Consider the following 17,310-nt stretch of genomic DNA (forward strand, 5'->3'; position numbering starts at 1 on the left):
ACGAGATGGCAGGCTTGGATTTCCCCTCACAAACTCCTGTGAATCCAGAAAAGGGAGTTTAAACACAGCAAAGTGAGTTATGGGAAGAGCCCTTAAAGGATGCCTAGCCACCTTCCAGGCTTTGACAGTGTCAACAGGGAGTTGAAGGGAAGGAAGACCCAAACGGATGGGGCTGCTGGGGGATGAACACCTCTCCGGCCGGGCTTAGCACCTGCTGCCCTGGGTTCTCCTGACACCAAACTCCCTTCTTTCCCACTTCGATCCCCCCACCCCCTTGCATGCGAGAGCCTGCAGAGTCCAGGTCCTTGGGAAGTTCTTGGGAGTCATCTCCGGAGCCACTGAGACAGGGCACCCCACTGAGGACAGAGCAAAAAGGCGACGTTCTATAAGCCAGGAAGAGAGATCAACACGAAAAGAATCAGCTGACTCCTGGATCTTGGACTTCCAGCCTTCAGAACTCTGTGTGGCTGACAGGGTCTTGGTGCTCCGGCCAGGTATCAGGACTGAACCTCTGAGGTGGGAGAGCTGAGTTCAGGATATTGGTCCACCAGAGACCTCCCGGCCCCTCATAATATATATTGGCCAGAGCTCTCCCAGAGATCTGAGGTCTCCATCACAACGCTAAGACCCAGCTCCACTCAACGACCAGCAAGCTCCAGTGCTGGACACCCCCTGCCAAACAACTAGCAAGACAGGAACACAACCCCACCCATTAGCAGAGAGGCTGCCTAAAATCATAATAAGGTCACAGACACCCCAAAACACACCACAGGATGCGGTCCTGCCCACCAGTAAGACATCCACCAGAATACAGGCACCAGCCCCATCCACCAGGAAGCCTACACAACCCACTGAACCTACCTTAGCCACTGGGGGCAGACACCAAAAACAACGGGAACTACAAACCTGCAGTCTGTGAAAAGGAGACCCCAAACACAGTAAGTTAAGCAAAATGAGAAGACAGAGAAATACACAGCAGATGAAGGAACAAGGTAAAAACCCACCAGACCAAACAAATGAAGAGGAAATAGGCAGTCCACCTGAAAAAGAATTCAGAGTAATGATAGTAAAGATGAGCCAAAAGCTTGGAAATAGAATGGAGAAAATACAATAAACGTTTAACAAGGACCTAGAAGAACTAAAGAGCAAACAAACAATGATGAAGAACACAATAAATGAAATCAAAAATTATCTGGAAGGAATCAGTAGCAGAATAACTGAGGCAGAAGAACAGATAAGTGACCTGGAAGATAAAATAGTGGAAATAACTAAGGCAGAACAGAATAAAGAAAAAAGAATGAAAAGAACTGAGGACAGTCTCGGAGACCTCTGGGACAACATTAAAACACACCAACAGTAGAATTATAGTGGTCCCAAAAGAAGAACAGAAAAAGAAAGGGACTGAGAAAATATTTGAAGAGATTATACTGGAAAACTTCCCTAACATGGGAAAGGAAATAGTCAAGTCCAGGAAGCACAGAGAGTCCCATACAGGATAATTCCAAGGAGGAACACGCCAAGACACATATTAATCAAACTATCAAAAATTAAATACAAAGAAAAAATAATAAAAGCAGCAAGGGTAAAGCAACAAATAACATACAAGGGAATCCCCATAAGGTTAGCAGCTAATCTTTCAGCAGCAACTCTGCAATCCAGAAGGGAGTGGCAGGACATATTTAAAGTGATGAAAAGGAAAAACATATAACCAAGATTACTCTACCCAGCAAGGATCTCATTCGGATTCAGCGGAGAAATTAAAACCTTTACAGACACGCAAAAGCTAAGAGAATTCAGCACCACCAAACCAGCTTTAGAACAAATGCTAAGGGAACTTCTCTAGGCAGGGAGCACAAGAGAAGGAAAACACCTACAATAACAAACCCCAAACAATTAAGAAAATGGTAATATACATATTGATAATTACCTTAAATGTAAATAGATTAAATGCTCCCACCAAAAGACATAGACTGGCTGAATGGATACAAAAACAAGACCCATATGTATGCTGTCTACAAGAAACCCACTTCAGACCTAGGGACACTTACAGACTGAAAGTGAGGGGATGGAAAAAGATATTCCATGCAAGTGGAAATCAAAAGAAAGCTGGAGTAGCAACTCTCATATCAGACAAAATAGACTTTAAAATAAAGACTATTAAAAGAGACAAAGAAGGACACTACGTAATGATCAAGGGATCAATCCAATAAGAAGATATAACAATTGTAAATATTTATGCACCCACCCAACCTAGGAGCACCTCAGTATATAAGGCAAATGCTAACAGCCATAAAATGGGATATCGACAGTAGCACCCTGCTTTCACCAATGGACAGATCATCCAAAATAAAAATAAATAAGGAAACACAAAGCTATAAATGACACATTAGGCAAGATGGACTTAATTGATATTTATAGGACATTCCATCCAAAAACAACAAAAGACACTTTCCTCTCAAGTGCTCATGGAACATTCTCCAGGATAGATCATATCCTGGGTCACAGATCAAGCCTTGGTAAATTAAAGAAAACTGAACTCGTATCAAGTATCTTTTCTGACCACAACGCTATAAGGTTAGGTATCAATTACAGGGAAAGAAACTGTAAAAAATAAAAACACGTGGAGGCTAAACAATACAGTACTAAACAGCCGTGAGATCACTGAAGAAATCAAAGAGGAAATCAAAAAATACCTGGAAACAAATGAGAATGAAAACATGATGACCCAAAACCTATGAGATGCAGCAAAAGCAGTTCTAAGAGGGACGTTTATAGCAATACAATCCTACCTCAAGAAACAAGAAACATCTCAAATAAACAATCTAATCTTACACCTAAAGCAATTAGAGAGAGAAGAACAACAAACAACAACAAAAATATAGTTAGCAGATGGAAAGAAATCATAAAGATCAGATCAGAAATAAATGAAAAATAAATGAAAGAAACGAGAGCAAAGATCAATAAAACTAAAAGCTGGTTCTTTGAGAAGATAAACAAAATTGATAAACCATTAGCCAGACTCATCAAAAAAAAAAGGGAGAAGACTCAAATCAATAGAATTAGAAAAGAAGAAGAAGTAACAACTGACACTGCAGAAATACAATGGATCATGAGAGATTACTACAAGCAACTAAATGTCAATAAAATGGGCAACCTGGAAGAAATGGACAAATTCGTAGAAAAGCACAACCTTCTGAGACTGAACCTGGGAGAAATAGACAATATAAACAGTCAAATCCCAAGCACTGAAATTGAAACTGTGATTAAAAATCTTCCAACAAACAAACGGCCAGGACCAGATGTCTTCACAGGTGAATTCTATCAAACATTTAGAGAAGAGCTAACACCTATCTTTCTCAAACTCTTCCAAAATGTAGCAGAGGGAGGAACACTCCCAAACTCATTCTACAAGGCCACCATTACCCTGATACCAAAACCAGACAGAGATGTCACAAAGAAAGAAAACTACAGGCCAATATCACTGATGAACATAGATGCAAAAATCCTCAACAAAATACTAGCACACAGAATCCAACAGCATAGGAAAAGGATCCTACACCATGATCAAGTGGGGTTTATCCCAGGAATGCAAGGATTCTTCAATATATGCAAATCAATCAATGTGATAAACCATATTAACAAACTGAAGGAGAAAAACCGTATGATCATCTCAATAGATGCAGAAAAAGCTTTCAACAAAATTCAACAACCATTAATGATAAAAAACCCTCCAGAAAGTACGCATAGAGGGAAGTTCACCTCAACATAATAAAGGCCATATATGACAAACCCACAGCCAACACCATTCTCAGTGGTGAAAAACTGAAACCATTTCCACTGAGATCAGGAACAAGGCAAGGTTGCCCACTCTCACCACTCTTATTCAAAATAGTTTTGGAAGTTTTAGCCACAGCAGTCAGAGAAGAAAAGGAAATAGAAGGAATCCAAATCAGAAGAGAAAAAGTAAAACTATCACTGTTTGCGGATGGCATGATACTATACATTGAGAATCCTAAAGAAGCTACCAGATAGCAACTATAGCTGTTGAACAAATTTGGTATAGTAGCAGGATACAAAATGAATGCACAGAAATCTCTTGCATTCCTGTACACTAATGATGAAAAATCTGAAACACTCCCATTTACCATTGGAACAAAAAGAATAAAATACCTAGGGATAAACCTACCTAAGGAGACAAAAGACCTGTATGCAGAAAATTACAAGACACTGATGAAAGTAATTAAAGATGATACAAAGAGATGGAGAGATATACCATCTTCTTGGATTGGAAGAATCAACATTGTGAAAATGACTATACTACCCAAAGCAATCTACAGATTCAGTACAATCCCTATCAAAGTACCAATGGCATTTTTCAGAGAACTAGAACAAAAAATTTCACAATTTGTATGGAAACACAAAAGACCCCAAATAGCCAAATATATGTTGAGAAACAAAAACAGAGCTGGAGGAATCAGGTTCCCTGACTTCAGACTATACTACAAAGCTACAGTAATCAAGACAGTATGGTACTGCCACAAAAACAGAAATATACATCAGTGGAACAGGATAGAAAGTCCAGAGATAAACCCACAGACATATGGTCACCTTATCTTTGATAAAGGAGGTGAGAATATACAATGGAGAAAAGACAGCCTCTTCAATAAGTGCTGCCTGGAAAACTGGACAGCTACATGTAAAAGAAAGAAATTAAAACACTCCCTAACACCATACACAAAAATAAACTCAAAATGGATTAAAGACCTAAATGTAAGGCCAGATAGTATAAAACTCTTAGAGGAAAACATAGGCAGAATACTCTGTGACATAAATCATAGCAAGATCCTTTTTGACCCTTCTCCTCGAGCAAGGGAAATAAAAACAAAAATAGACAATTGGGGCTTCCCTGGTGGCGCAGTGGTTGAGAGTCCGCCTGCCAATGCAGGGGACACGGGTTCGTGCCCCGGTCTGGGAGGATCCCACGTGCCGCGGAGTGGCTGGGCCCGTGAGCCATGGCCGCTGGGCCTGCGCGTCCGGAGCCTGTGCTCCGCAGCAGGAGAGGCCACAACAGTAAGAGCCCCGTGTACCGCAAAAAAAAAAAATAAATAAATAGACAAATGGGACCTAATGAAACTTACAAGCTTTTGCACAGCAAAGGAAACCCTAAACAAGATGAAAAGGCAACCCGCAGAATGGAAGAAAGTATTTGCAAATGAAGCAACTGCCAAAGGATTATTCTCCAAAATATACAAGCAGCTCATGCAGCTCAATATCAAAAAACAACCCAGTCCAAAAATGGGCAGAAGACATAAATAGACATTTCTCCAAAGAAGTTATACAGATTGACAAATCCATGAAAGGATGCTCAACATCACTAATCATTAGAGAAATGTAAATGAAAACTACAATGAGGTATCACCTCATACCAGTCAGAACGGCCGTCAGCAAAAAATCTACAAACAACAAATGCTGGAGAGGGTGTGGAGAAAAGGGAACCCTCTTGCACTGTTGGTGGGAATGTAAATTCATATGGCCACTATGGAGAAGAGTATGGAGGTTCCTTAAAATACTAAAAATAGAACTTCCATACAACCCAGCAATCCCACTACTGGGCATATACCTGGAGAAAACCACAATTCAAAGAGTCATGTACCACAATGTTCACTGCAGCACGATTTACAATAGGTAAGACATGCAATGAAACCTAAGTGTCGATCAACAGATGAGTGGAGAAAGAAGATGTGGCACATATATACAATGGAATATTACTCAGCCATAAAAAAAAAAACGAAATTGAGTTATTTGAAGTGAGGTGGATGGGCCTAGAGTCTGACACAGTGAAGTTAGTCAGAAAGAGAATAACAAATACCGTATGCTAACATATATATATGGAATATAAAAACAATAATGGTTCTGATTAACCTAGGGGCAGGACAGGAATAAAGACACAGATGTAGAGAATGGGCTTGAGGACATGGGGAAAGGGAAGGGGAAGCTGGGACGAAGTGAGAGAGTGGCATGGACATATATACAGTACCAAATGTAACATAGCGAGTGGGAAGCAGCCTCATAGCACAGGGAGATCAGCTCAGTGTTTTGTGATCTCCTAGAAAGGTGGGATGGGGAGATTGGGAGGGAGACGCAAGAACGAGGGGATATGAGGATATATGTATACGTATAGCCGATTCACTTTGTGATACAGCAGAAACTAACACACCATCCTAAAGCAATTATACTCCAATAAAGATTTAAAAAAAAAAAAAAAAACACTTGCTGAACATGAGCTCTGTTACCAGAAATTTTGTATATGTTATTTCAACCAGTACCCAAATCTGGTAGAAAGGTGCTTACAACCTCCATGTATGAGACTCAAAGAAATAAAAGTGTGTTGCTGAAGTATGGAAATCTGGCAAACAAGGGTGTCCAAAGCCATAGCATTGATTTCAAGTCCAGAGAACTTTCTGTGTTTCGTTACGGTAATGAAATTGGTGTTTTTCTCCCACCTCTTTCCCCTGTGTAATAGTTTAAGATTTCAGCCTTGTCGAATTCCTAAGTTAAAAATAAGCAATGGTGTTGTTTCCCTCATTCTTGAAACACAGTGCAGCTCTGTCAGTGGTTGTTGTTGTCGCTATTTAGCAGTGCAGTGAACTGACTATAAGCCAAGAGGCAACGGGTAGGCCCTGTTCATTTCAATTTAAAGTGAACCTTAAGGGGAAATGTTTCTGATTTGTGGAGTTTTCCTCTTTTACTATAACTCCTTGCATTTTACTGACAGTTTATTAGGTCCATATAAACACTCTTACTCCTAACAGCTAAGCAGTTTGGCTTAAATCTAAGCTCCTCCAGTATCAAGCTGTGTAAGCCTAGGCAAGTCATTTAAACTTTCTGTGCGTTGGTGTCCTCATCTGTAAAATGAGGATAATTTTAGCCCAGACCTTAGAAGGCTGTTTAAGAATTAAATACTGCAGACATTTATATATAGTACAAAATATTTATAAAACACATAATGCTTAGATCATGTTAACTTGTATTCTAAAAAAAAGGCATTACCTGCTTTCAACAAATATATTTAATATGAATCTATTATAAATGTATTAAATATTTATAAATATGCACATATATTACATATAAATGAAGTATATTTATAAATAAATGTATTAACATGTTTATAATATATAAAATATTTTATAGTAGATATATATTTACTGTACTTATTACATATATACTTTACAATAAGTAAGATATATATAAAAGTAAGATATAGATACTGATATACAGATAAGGATATAGATACAGATATTGATGTCTTACAAGAGGAAAATCCTCTGTGGAGTAAACTGTATAGGGCACCCATGGCAACTTTCTAGGGTCCACGACAAATTTGCTTCTGTGCTTCGTAAACTATAAACTGTGACTTTGGTGGCAGGGCCATTTGTCTCAGCGTGCAGTCTGTAGTCCATCACCATCAGAAACAGTTGAATCTTGTTAAATAAGCAGATTCCTAGGCCCCAAGCAAAACTATCAAATTGGAATCCCTGGGGATAAGGCTTGGCAAGTTGTATTTTTCATCAGAACCCAGTGATTGTTATACACACTTAAGTTTGAAACCTGCAGATGTTTTCCTTTTTCCTGCTCTGCCAGTTGCCTTGAGCAAGTCATATAACCTTTCTGTGCTTTGTTATTTGATTAAAACAAAACAAAAAAACCCAAAACCTTTGTTCTTGGAGATGAGGAGATCCACAATCTAAATGTGAATCTGCCAATTTCTCATGTGCCTTTGAGAAGAGCATACAAAGTTAGCCTTGTTTTTATCTATACAAGGTGGAAATATTAACGCCTGTTCAACCTAGTGCGTGGATGTTATGAAGATAAAATTAGATTATAGAAGTGAGGAAAATTTGCAAATAAGGGTTATAAAGATGAGAGCATTTCTCTTCTCTGTAAAATAGAAGAGAAAAATTTCACAGGTGTGTTATGAAGGTAAATAAGATTATTTAGAAAATGCTTTGAATTTTTTTTCACGTTAGGTGTTTCTAAAATGAGAATATGACTTAGATGAATTACTTATAATCCTTTTAAGTTGTATTGTTTTACATTGGACAATAGCAATAATTTATCATGTGGTTCAGAATTCTCAAATGAAAAACATTATAAATATCGTTATGTTTCCCTTATAATTATATCCATAATTTCTAAATGCATAATAGTAAAAATCAATGGCGTTTTTGGGTATAATTGCCTGTTAATAGCACTGCAGTTTTTATGCAGACTGAAATCAAGGACAACCTAAAATGTTATTATAATTAATAATAGCTTGTGCTGATTAAATGATAAATCTTGTTTGTACATTTTTCCACCCCCTTCCTGCCTGAGGTTGGCACAGGGCTGGAGGATAGTGGGTTCATTTATCAGCACAAGATCCAACCCAGCAACTAATTCTAATGTTTTCTAGAACTAAAAAGGACTCCTTGTTCTATTGTGCTAGTGATTAAAGCAGATTAGGTCAATATTCTAAGTCTCTTGTTTATATCAGGAATTTGACTCTTGATTCACAAAAGTCTTTTCTCTGAAAGTTACTGTTTGCACAATGGAATCAAAAAAGTACTAGGAAGCTCAAAAATAGCAGTTGATGTCCAACCTACCTTGATATTATCAGCTGAGTCTCTAATCCCATATATTTTGCTGATGCAAATGTTGAAGGATCCCAAGGCAACAAGACAATTCAGGGTAGAAGTCTCAGGACACTCTCAAAATTCATCTGAGATCACGACTGCGGCTGGGGAACTAAAGGGCTTTAGCACCTTGAAAGTTAATAGCACCACACTTGCCACTGATTTCATGCTCAAAAAAAAAAATGTTTTTCTTATCCTGAATTCCGTTTACCCTCCCCCCCCACCCTCTTCCTTCTTTTTTTCTCTATTTCCTTTTTACATTTTACTTCGTCTTTTCCATTCTCTGTGGTTTCCTCATTAGAAGACAAATTCTTAAATGCATTCTCAATACAAGCATGTATTCCCTTGGCTGGAAAGATATGATGACTTTAATTCGCTATAAGGTGTAAATGGCTGCTAGCAAATCATTTTCAGAGGGAAGGATTTTCAGGGTATTTAACGGAGATGGGACGCTACACCCTGATTAGAAAGAAACACAGAATCTTCTAGGCATCTTTCTTGCAAGAAGAAAAAAAAATTTTTTTCACATCTTTATTGGAGTATAACTGTTTTACATTGATGTGTTAGCTTCTACTGTATAACAAAGGGAACCAGCTATACATATACATATATCCCCATATCTCCTCCCTCTTGCATCTCCCTCCCACCCTCCCTATCCCACCCCTCTAGGTGGACACAAAGCATCGAGCTGATCTCCCTGTGCTCTGTGGCTGCTTCCTACTAGCTATCTGTTTTACATTTTGTAGTGTATATATGTCCATGCCACTCTCTCACTTTGTCCCAGCTTACCCTTCCCCCTTCCTATGTCCTCAAGTCCATTCTCTATGTCTGTGTCTTTATTCCTGTCCTGCCCCTAGGTTCTTCAGAACAATTTTTTGTTTCTTTTTTAGATTGCATATATATGTGTTAGCGTACACTATTTGTTTTTCTCTTTCTGACTTCACTCTGTATGACAGTCTCTAGGTCCATCCACCTCACTACAAATAACTCAATTTTGTTTCTTTTTATGGCTAACTAATATTCCATTGTATATATGTGCCACATCTTATTTATCCATTCTTCTGTCAACGGACATTTAGGTTGCTTCCATGTCCTGGCTATTGTAAATAGAGCTGCAATGAACATTGTGGTACATGACTCTTTTTGAATTATGGTTTTCTCAGGGTATATGCCCAGTAGTGGGATTGCTGGGTTGTGTGGTAGTTCTATTTTTAGTTTTTTAAGGAACCTCCATACTGTTCTCCATAGTGACTGTGTCAATTTACATTCCCACCAACTGTGCAAGAGGGTTCCCTTTCTCCACACCCTCTCCAGCATTTCTTGTTTGTAGATATTTTGATGATGGCCATTCTGACCAGTGTGAGGTGATACCTCATTGTAGTTTTGATTTGCGTTTTTCTAATGATTAGTGATGTTGAGCATCCTTTCATGTGTTTGTTGGCAATCTGTATATCTTCTTTGGAGAAATGTCTATTTAGGTCTTCTGCCCATATTTGGATTGGGTTGTTTGTTTTATTGATATTGAGCTGCATGAGCTGCTTGTATATTTTGGAGATTAATCCTTTGTCAGTTGCTTTGTTTGCAAATGTTTTCTCCCATTCTGAGGCTTGTCTTTTTGTCTTGTTTATGGTTTCCTTTGCTGTGCAAAAGCTTTTAAGTTTCATTAGGTCCCATTTGGTTGTTTTTATTTCCATTTCTCTAGGAGGTGGGTCAAAAAGGATCTTGCTGTGATTTATGTCATGGAGTGTTCTGCCTATGTTTTCCTCTAAGAGTTTTATAGCGTCTGGTCTTACCTTTAGGTCTTTAATCCATTTTGAGTTTATTTTTGTGTATGGTGTTAAGGAGTGCTCTAATTTCATTCTTTTACATGTAGCTGTTCAGTTTTCCCAGCAGCACTTATTGAAGAGGCTTTTCTCCATTGTATATTCTCACCTCCTTTATCAAAGATAAGGTGACCATATGTGTGTGGGTTTATCTCTGGGCTTTCTGTCCTGTTCCATTGATGTATATTTCTGTTTTTGTGGCAGTACCATACTGTCTTGATTACTGTAGCTTTGTAGTATAGTCTGAAGGAAAATATTGTTGATGTTTTTCTATTAGTGATTATGAGCCCTCTTAACTCAAATACACTTGAATTTATACTTTTTGATCGAAATTGTCATTACTTTTGGATCACCCCAGGTAGAAGTTCCAATGATATTGTCCAAGTTAATTTATCTTATAGAAAATTTAGGATGGCTGCCCATTTCTGGTGTAGTGAATTTCCCAGTTCCTAACAAAATATCACCCACAGAGACTTGGCTGCTCCTTTCAACAAATGAAAGGGAACACACTAATTTCTTAGCTCATCCCAGGATATATGACAGCACCATGAATCAAAGATCAGACTTTTGCTTGATTCAGCCACCAAAGGCCACTTTCTTCTCAGTGTCATATAGCCATGACACTTGGATCTCTGCTCATCCTGACTCTAGCCAGGAGATAATTGCTTAGACTCAAGCCTAGGCATGCAGTACACATTGGCTTCTTGTTGGGAACCACACTCAGAGAGAGAGAGAGAGAGAGAGTGTCAACCTTTGGTTCTTACGTAGCTTTTTCAAAGAATTCTTGACATCGATGATTCCTCCTTGCAATTTTTGGAATACTAAGACTATATAACAATTTATTAGGAGCCTCTTTAGCGACACCTAAAGACTGTGGGAAAGATGAAAAGAATGCACACAAAGGACAGGCGGACTTGCCGGGGCTCAGCGTGCTGCTGTTTGCTCTGTTTGTATGTCATTTACTGCTGCTGGCAATTTTAAGAATATATTCTTCATTGCATATCTGAAATGAAATACGTTTGTCTCAACTTACCCTAATTCAGCCTTTGAAAAAGTTTATCTTACTTTGGAAAAATAGTTTAAGCAAAGCACTTGAGGGAAAATGGGTTAGAGAAAATGTCCCCAAAAACTCTATGTCTTCATTAGTAGAAGTTACAGCTACCCCACTCATCTTTTAGATACTGAAATCTGACCTAACAAAATGAAAAATAAATAATTTAATTAAATATCAGGGAACTCCAGTGGTTATTAAGTATAAATACAATTAATGAATACAAAAGGACTTCCATAGTACATTATATTTTAAAATTATTTATAATAGTAATAAAATAAAGATAATAAAAACCTTGGAACCTTTATTAATTGTAAGAGTTTATAGTGCTTGCAGTTACTGTGTTTTGTTTTGTTTTATTTTCCTCAGAAAACAGGTTGAAACCTCTGAAACCTCAGAAAACAGGTTTCCTCAGAAAACAGATTGAAACAACCTGAAACCTCTAATATATTTTATGAACTGCCAAATTTTGCAAAAGAGTCTAGGAACTCATCATGATTTGCCCCCTTCCAGAAATTCGTGTATTCCTCAGAAATGAATTCTACTTAAAACTTTCTGATTAATTCAATCATTTCTGAGTGTTCTGGGAAATAATTTATTTAATAATCTCTGCTTTGGAAAAGATATTTGGAAAAATGAAAAAAGAAAGAAACATTAATAGAGTATGAAATAGGCTTGTTAGTTGACCCCAAGGAGGGTGGGGGATTAGACTGTGGACTCAGAGTTTATAAGAGAAGAGGAAGAAATATGTAAGCAGTCATTATAAGTACAGGAGGAAATCACATCTGTTAGAACTCATGGCCTTTGGCTATTCTGGACCACAGTTAGGAGAATGGTAAAGTAGATCTAGGTGGTAGGCCAGGCATGTGACCCAAACTAAATCCGTTGAACTGTGTGTGCCTAGATGCTTGAGCCTCAAAACATTCTCGTTCCTATTGGAAAAAAAAACCACTATTATTTTCTGAAACCACACACACGCACACTCCACAGTGCTCGTACACTGGGCATCTTTGCATTATTAGGAATTGATGGTAGGAAGAGCATCAAAGCTTGACAGAGTGGAGAAGTGTTTGTGAGAAGTGTTTGTGATAGAAAGGATTTTAGTACTTTAGAAGGCAAGCATGATCACAGAATTCTTAAATCATGGCAAAGGACTCATTTCTTTTTGCCCTGTCAGACATTTGATATTTCAAAAATGAACAGTTCTTACATTTTTGCAGTTACAGCAGGGCCTTCTCATGACTGCCATGTCCTGGCTGCTGACCTTTGCTCCAACGTCATCTGGTGTCACTTTCCACCTTGCTCATCTCACTGCAGCTACTCTGTTCTTATTTTAGTTCTGTGCTCCGATCTCTTTTCCAACACCTAGCCTCACACTTTCCCCCAGAGGGAGAATCTTTCTCTTTCTTTCTTTCCCTTTCTTTCCTTCCTTTCCTTCCTTTAACCTGCATGCCTTCCTATCAGCCTTTCTGTCTTCCTTTCTCTTTTCTTTTTCTTTATTCTATCTCTCAGCTCCTTTTGTAATTAGTCCCTTCTCATGTTTCTGTCCTGCCTGACATGTTTCTTACTTGGAGATATTTTTCCTGTGCACCTCATCTAAGATGGGTTCCCCCATCTTACCCTCAGCTGTTAACTGCCTCAATATCCCATTTTCACTTAAGAAGTATTAAAATAAGAATTTTTTATTCTGCACTTCTTTGATATTGATATTTACATCTATCAATAATTTAACTCTGGGACATGAATTCTTATGACTGTCTGAAAACATTCTGAGGGTGTATACTAAAGAGTTCCTATTTTTCAAAACTGTTCATGAATCATTTTAATAAGTAAAACGAAGACAAGAACTACACATTTTCATTCATTCCAATTTCCATAGAATCAATCGAACAAATATTTTTTTCTCTGCAGAGAGATCAAGATGGTTTTCCTCCCAGATACTTTAATTTTCTATTCTTAGATTTGTATGTATATATCTTTGAGTGTATTTGTGTGTGTGTATATATATACATATATATATATGTAAAAACTGTATTTGCTCCCACTCAAATGTGGAAAGAATAAAATATGATGCTTTATTCCTCCATAAGTGTACTTCAGAAAAACTTAAACTTCCTAAGGGAATGTAATTCATTATGAGGTGAATACTCAGTGAAGTCATAGTTCACACTTACTATCAAGGTTATTCATCCCATCTCAAAGGGTGTTCCATCATTTCCTTCCCAATGTAGGCCCCCTCTAGGTGCACGGGGATACCTACCTGTGCCCAGAGATTTGACAAAGGGGCCTATGGTCTGCATGTTCTTCTCTTCCTGACTTATAATAAATTCTAGATTACCATAAGTGATCTTAACTAGACTCTGAGTCATGGTTTCACATCTTGCTCTACCTGCTGCTGAAGTAGCTTAAAGCTGGTGTAACTCATGGTCTTTTCAGAGTACAGTGGTTCCCTTTCTGCAGTAACTTGGCTCCATCTTGATTTTCTTTGCTTCAGATGCTCTGAGTCTCAGAAATGCCTGCTTTCCAGGTCCTGGTGTAGACTATTCATGTCAAGGCATCCATCCCATGGCTACCTATTCCCTCACCATGGTGGCCTCAGCCTCCCCAGGAAGTTTAGCTCTCGATCCTCAGCAATTCCACTGGGGGTGTACCAGGCCTTCTAGATCCCTCTCCAATCCTGTGCAGACCTGACAGTATCTCATGTCTACTCTCTTCTTAAACATATCAAGCCACTCTCTTTCCTTAGCTATAAACAACAGCTAGCAAATCCTTTTCAGAGGGAAGAACTTTCAGGGTATTTAGGAAGTGAAGAGGCATCACCATGCCATTTAAAAAGCAGACCTTCAAAGCAAAATAATTTTCTAGGTACCTCTCTTGCAAGAAGAGGTTTTTTTTAAAAGTTATATATAAATGACTGTGAGACCACTAACTAAAATACACACCTAATTAATATATTTTTTTAATCCAACACTGCCTACTACCTTGTTAGGTACAAGATCCCTTGGAATTTTGAGATTCTGATATTGTTGTTGACATAGGGTATCAGATAAGTTTTTTCTAATAGGAAAAAAAATAAGTCAGCATTGAGACATGAAGCTGAATAGTGACTGTGTTACTCTGTGCTGAACTTGCTCTATTTTTACCTGAGGTAACAAACTTCATGGCCAAGGCTTCATGGTAGAATGGGCACAAAGGAAGAAATTGGCTTACCTGTAAGAAGAGGTACTAGGAAAGTGTTTTAAATTTTGACATCTGGTATCATATGTTTACTTTGGACAGAATAGTCTTTTATTCGCTATGACTGGCCTCACTGGTAAATTAATGACAGAAATAATTTAAAGAGGGGAGTCATTTAAAAATGTTTGATATAGATGTACTGTTTTAACTGTCATTCACTTTACAATAATTTGAAGCAGGGCTACATTTACTGTTACTTGGTTTTTGTTTTTGTTTTATTTTGTTTCTTAACATGAATTTACTTATGTTGTATAAACTGTATTTATAATGCATTGTCTTTTATTTCCATGTTGTTTGTCTTTTTTAAGTGAAATGAGAACATAAATGTATTTGTAAAATGATCTAAGACTATAATCCTCATAGATTTTATATTCCTCTGCCTAATTTTTTAAATTTATGTTTTTCTATACATAATTCAAGACTTTATTTGTAACCTGCTTAAGTATTTTGAAACCATTAAGCACAGACTTCAAAAGAACTGCTCTTTCCATGCTCATATTCCACTAGGTTATATAAATAACAAAGAAGTAATAAAAAGGACACCTGGGGGAAAAAATCATTTGAGAAAAAGCACAAATTATTCTTGATAAACATGCAGCTTATCTGGTGGTGGCAGAAATGGGAGAGTATTAGACCATAATTTAGTATCCTAGTGCCGTCCTTGGTTGATGAACATAAGTTTTAAATCTTGCAAAGAAAATTGGGATTCTTAGTTAACCCAATAGGTTAGTTAAATTGAGACCAGTTAAAAGGGCTTCTCCCATGTTTACACACATTTTATATAATAATATCAATCATGCATGTATTTTGTATTTCTTTTCTTTTGTCTTTTAGCCTGGCTGAATTCAATAGCCTTCTGGAGCCCCTTCTCCTGGACACCTACTCAACTATGTGTTGGGAAGACTAAGGTGAATAAGGACTGGACTCTAAATGCAGTGAGGGTGTAAAAGGGAGATAACAAACACTCATCCATGTTTTATGTAGTAAATCCCACCAAGCACAAAAGCTAAAAGTACATCATTTCACGTATTAAAAATAGGCCCCTATGTCATTTATTCTTATGCCAGTTTTTCTTCAGTATTTTATGTTAAATTTTACTTGATAATTTAGATCGAGTTTTAAAGATGTAAAAATATCTGGATAAAAGCATGTGCCCTTATCATTAATTGTCAGTCTACATCAGCTACTGTTTACTTTAAAGTACTTCATTCCAGTATGAGGAGGGTTACATTTAAATATTTCTCAGTCTCCTGAGATTTCTGATTCATATATATAGCTCTGAAATACTGTGAGCAGGGTGACATCCAATGCTTTTATGGATTTTTTTTTTTTTTTTTTTTGCTCGTGAACTGCTATGTGCCAGATGCCCCATTCATAACATCTCTTAACTCTGATAATGAGTAGATGTCATTATTTTGCCTTCCAGCACTTCTGATCAATATCAGGCTAATATTATTTTCTCTCTGATTTTCCTTTATATTTTCGAAATTTATAGCAAACACAAAATGAAGTAATTATTTAATGTTTTTTTTAAAGACTGCCTTCTAAGTCCTTGCAACTAGGATCGACTTTATTACAAGTTTAAAAAATTATGAAAATATTTTAGCATAAATATTTATTTAGTGGTACCCTTAACAATGAATTTATAAGTTTTTTAGGCCACTTTTCACACTCATTTTAGTTTCAATTAAGATTTGGTGGAATATTTTTTTAACTCATATATAAGAAAATATAAGACTTAAAAAGGAAATGTAAGTCACATTCTTTAGAGTTATCTTTCTGTTTATACCTAGTATTTCTTAGTTATCTTAATAAAATTGTGAGCCCAGTGCCTGACACATATTTGGCACTCAGAAAAGTGTATTAAATGAATGCATTCAAACTGAAATAACGTAACTGCTTAGTTAAGGCTTCTCTTGTTTTAGGTGTTTTTTTACAAGATTTTTTTCATTTTAAAAGAGATAATAGAGACTTTAGAAACTGAAAGGTAATGTTAATAGGAATCATAGCAATTATCTCATCTGTCTTCTCCAATTTTCAGATGGAGCTGACAGACAAAGAAATTAAGTGATTTAACCAATGGCAAGTTAAATAGACTTCAAACTTTCAGATGTATTATTAAGCCATGTAGTTAATTTGGTTCGAAGTTTTGATTTAACCAACATGTATTAAGTATGTGTAATGATGAAGGCACTCTAATGAGCGCTGAGCTTAAAAAAAAAAAAAAAAGAAACATGAAATTCCTACCCAAAGTTTGTAAACTACGGACTAGTATTTGGGAACCACTGAAATTTGATTCCTAGGCTCAGGACTGGAGTCTGGGCGGGAGATACTGATTTGAGAGTCATTAGTATACACTTATAATTGAACACATGCAGTGAATGAGATCACACGAGAAGAGGAAATAAAACAAAAGAAATAGTAGAACTAGCAGTGGATTCCTGGTGAAGATGTATTTATGATACAAAGAGAATCAAGGGGGAAAAGAGACCTATAAAAGGAGTGAGAATCAGATGATATAAATGGT

At 37.2% G+C, this 17,310-nt stretch overlaps 1 long non-coding RNA gene across 1 annotated transcript; it reads right to left on the reverse strand.

Annotated features, from left to right (window-relative positions):
• Positions 1-11,853: 11,853 nt before the first annotated feature.
• LOC114908031 lies at positions 11,854-12,394 on the reverse strand. The gene is made up of 2 exons (XR_003796837.1): positions 11,987-12,394; positions 11,854-11,939 (listed from the first exon to the last, which is right to left on the reverse strand). It is a non-coding gene; the product is annotated as an uncharacterized LOC114908031 (long non-coding RNA).
• Between the last annotated feature and the right edge of the window lie 4,916 nt (positions 12,395-17,310).

Source organism: Monodon monoceros, unplaced genomic scaffold (assembly GCF_005190385.1).
Source record: "Monodon monoceros isolate NGI ecotype Baffin Bay Population unplaced genomic scaffold, NGI_Narwhal_1 Super_Scaffold_3, whole genome shotgun sequence".
NCBI classification, from domain to species: Eukaryota; Metazoa; Chordata; class Mammalia; order Artiodactyla; family Monodontidae; genus Monodon; species Monodon monoceros.